At 47.2% G+C, this 4174-nt stretch overlaps 1 pseudogene; it reads right to left on the reverse strand.

Annotated features, from left to right (window-relative positions):
* Positions 1–3013: 3013 nt before the first annotated feature.
* Positions 3014–3635, reverse strand: LOC102894551 (annotated as a pseudogene).
* Between the last annotated feature and the right edge of the window lie 539 nt (positions 3636–4174).

Consider the following 4174-nt stretch of genomic DNA (forward strand, 5'->3'; position numbering starts at 1 on the left):
GGAAAACCAGGAAGACAGCTAACTCAGCCAGGGTGAAGGAAGGCTTCCTTGAGGTGGTGAGGCCTGACCTGAGTGTGGAAGGAGAAGGAGGAACTGGCTTGGTACCAAGAAGCCAAGCTTTGCGGAGCATGGAGAGAGAGCACGACTCACCCCTGGAACTTACAGCCTATTGAGAGTAGGATGGACATGCACAGGGAAAACCAAATAACCAGCAAGACCTCTAGGAGACTGAGAAGCTCGGGAGTCCCAAGCCCCCGCCCCCTCCAATTCTGATATCAAGCACCTGGCCCTGGGCTGGGCCCATGGCAGGTTCCCCACCTCCAAAAAACCCCCCCACAAAAAAAAAAAAAAAAAAAAAAAAAAAAAAAGCTGCAGAGCCGAAGGCCTTCATGCATGCCTGCACATGAACAAGGGAGAGACAGAGGTCCAGAGAGGGCACTGGACTTGCCCAAGTTCACACGGCAAGGTGTTAGTTGACATGGGCTCATACCTAGCTCCCTCATACCCCAGCCCCCTGGTACCACCTCAGAGAGGCTGGCTTTCACCGTGTTTCTCCACAGATTTACTAAACACTTGCTCAGGTCCATGTGGATCTTGAAGGCTCAGGGGTGAAATGATGATGATGATAATGATGTTGATGATGATTGCAGCCAACCTTCCTGAGCACCTATTGTGCTAAATGTTTCACATATCTTACAACTCACAATACTCATAAAAACTTTATGAGGTTTATACTGTTACTATTACCTTTTTACCTGGAAAGAAAGCCAAGGCCCCACAGCAGGTAACTGGCAGAGCCAAAATCTGAACTCAGTCTGTCCTTTTCCAGAGCCAACCTATGGAATCATGAGCCTTTGTCCTCCTAAGTCAGAGAGACCACCACGGTATACCAGGACAGATACAACAACTCTCAAATTATGTGAAAGATGCCCCAGTGGAGGAGATTGTGGCCCAAGACAACGGCCAGCCCTACCACCTAGAGATTGGTGTCATCTCCAGGCACTGACAGCACTGTGTCCTCAGTTGTACCTTTTCTTTAGTAACTCTTGGTCCTGAACTTCTAGGTGCATCAGAGAAGAGGAGAGACTGATGCCCTTGGCTAGGCTCAGCTGGCAGCCACTGGGCCCGGTGGGGCCAGCTCCCAGCCTGAACCTGACTCCTCAAGCTGGTGCACATACCCCTCTACACCACCTCGACTGGTGATGGTCCAGGGGCTGGCATGCTGTGTTCTCAGCTTCCAGGTGTGCTCTGTCACACCTGCCTCTACCAGCTGATTGGAATGTTGAGCCCAGGTGTGGTGGGTGAGGACTGAGCAGGGCGGGGAGCAGGGTCTCTGGTGGAGACCTGGGGTGACATTGGAATAAGTGACTGCTGTGTTTGAATCCTGTTGTCAGACTTCCTAATCGAGAAATTCTGGGTGCGTCTCTGGACCTCTCAGAGCCTCTGTTTCCTCATCTGTGAAATGGGGATGCTGATGCCAGCCCCACCATTTATGTTGTATTAAAATGAAAAAAAAAATCGAAAAACAACTAGCATATGTCAATTATATCTCAATAAAGCTAGAAATTAATTAATTTAAAATCATAATAAATAAGTAAAAAAGCAACTAGCTAGTGCCGGGCACGTGGTCGCACCCACAAATAATTGTTTATGTCTCTTTGTGAACCTAGACTGCTTTCCTGTCTCCTTCAGTATTCCATCTTGATTAACGGGGGCTCATAGGTTTGGGCTGAGGAGGATTCTGAGAACCCACCTGGTAACAATGGGAAAAAGATCTCAGTGATGTCTGTCATGGACCCAGCAGGGAACAGTGGTGTGGACGCCATGGATTTGCCATTCTCTTTTCTTTCTTCTTTCCTGTCTCCCCCTCCCTTTTCCTCCCCTCTCCTCTCTTCTCTTCACTCTTCTCTCTCTTTCTCCAGTTTCTATTGGCTTCACTTTCAAAACATATCCAGAAACCACTCACTTCTTGCCATATCCACTGCTCCCACCTGGTCCAGCCATCACGATCTCTCTGCTTCCTTCTTTGCCCGTTCAGCCTCTGATTCTCACAGGACCCAGCAGGATCCTGTTAAACCCTGAGTCTACACTCATCCCTCCTCTGTTCAGCAACCTCCCATGGCTCTCACCTCATTTGGGGTAAAAGCCAAAGTCCTCACAGTGCCCCACCAAACCTGGACAGTCCAACCCCCATCACCTCTGAGACCTCACTTTCTACTACCTTCCCCTTTGTCACTCTGCTCCAGTCACACTGGCCTCGTGGTTGTTCCAGTTGAGGATCTCTGCCTCAGGACCTTTGCACTTGCTTCCCCCAGCCAGGAATGCTCTTCCCCTAAATACTCACATGACTCTCTCTCACTTCTTTGGTCCCTACTCAAACGTCTTCTTGTCGGTGCAGTCTTTCCCCTATTTAAAATGCCAACCGCTTTAACACACTTTCAGTCCCTTTCTCAATTTATTTTTTCTCTCTAGTGCTTACCACTTCCTTATGTGCTATTATTTTATTTGTTTTTCTTATTATTTATTTCTTCTTCTGCCTCTATACTCAAACTCTATGCTCTAGAAGCCCCTGTGCTCCCTGACCCTTGGGCCCTCAAATTTTTCCTCTATCAGGAAAGCAACCCCTGCCCCTCCGCCTGGCTAATTCTTTTTCATCTTTTAGGTCTCTTTTTAGACATCTCCCATTTCTGGAGCATTCCTAATGGTGAGCCTTCAAGGGCAGGGGTCACATACCTCATTTGTGTCATGTCCATGGTGCTGCCTGAGGCCTGGTATACAGTAGGTGCTCAGTAAATGCTCAGTGAAAGGTTTATTCATACTTTAAAGCAAAAGAGCTCATGCCTTCTGATCTTAAATTCTTTTTTACATTTTTTTTACTAGGCTAAGAATTGTATTAACCTTTGTTTCAAACTTTATTCCCAGGCTTCTTTACTTTAATTAGCTGCAAAGAATAATTTGTGTATAAGCAAAAACTGAAAAGAGCTGCAATGTCCAAGGGGCTTGGGCTTAAAAATATTAGAGACTGAGATTTTATCAGATCCACGAAAAAAAATTTTACAAAGCAGTCATAATATAAAATAGCAGCTCCCAGTAACTTCTTCAAGTTTTATCTTCTTCAGAAGTTGACTCCATTCAGTTTGCTTCATTCTTGGAAGCCTCGTCAAAATTCTCCACGAGATCTAGAACTTCGTCATCATCCTCCTCTCCGGTAGCAAGTGGTGCTTTTCCATCCATAGGTTGGTTGGGCGGAGCTTCAGCCAGTCTCCTTAAACTAGTCAGACTGTCTGCACCAAGCTGGTTTAAGATGCTGGGCAGCATTTCTGTCAGCTGCTTTGTCTCAGCATGGCCTGTAAGGGTGACAGCGTTTGCTGCCAGAGATGCCTAAACTTTAGGGTTGTTAAAGAGGATCACTGTTCCTTGGTTTGTGAACATATTCACCTCTTCAATGTCAGAGATATTGTTTACCCCTAACTTCTTTAAGGAGAACCGAAATTTTTTATCATCTGCTGTAGCTGTTCTGTGAACCACCTTCTTTCTGCGAGCAGTTCCTTTCCCACCAATGCGCACTTGTGCCTGCAGTTTGGCGAGTCTCTCCTGGTTCATGATAGTTTCTTTCATCTGGTTGGAGAGCAAACGGGGCCACGTGGGGGACTAGGCTTGGCGCTCAGAGGGTCTTGGGCAGACCAGCTGAGAATAAGCGCATACACACGAGGGTGCAAGATGGCAGCTAGGGGGCCTAAATTCCTTTCTTTTTCCACATCCCTACTCTAACGTGAGAGAGGGTGCCACTTTTATTAATGATGAATGTGTCCTGTATAGCCTGTTACAGTTCCTCTGAGAAATGCTTTCATGTTGTTATTCCCTAACCGACCCATGGTACTAGCAGCTCAGAGGTTGCTATTAGGAGTAGCTCAGAGAGGTGAGGGGACAGGCTCCAGGTTACACAGCTTCGCCTTTCCTGGCCAAGAAGACAGAGCAGGTGTCAACGCTGGAGGCCCAGGGAGACCACGTGGTGTAACTGCTGTCCTGAGGGTAAGCGGGAGTCCCCACAGATGTAACAGCCAAAATAGGATGTCAGTAGCTAAACCATGTAGTCTGTAGGATTTCTCACAGTCCGGAAATCTATATTATTTGAGGAAAGAAGAAGGAGGAAGCAGAACCTAGGGAGGAGGAG

Source organism: Pteropus alecto, unplaced genomic scaffold, assembly GCF_000325575.1.
Source record: "Pteropus alecto unplaced genomic scaffold, ASM32557v1 scaffold92, whole genome shotgun sequence".
Classification (NCBI taxonomy): domain Eukaryota; kingdom Metazoa; phylum Chordata; class Mammalia; order Chiroptera; family Pteropodidae; genus Pteropus; species Pteropus alecto.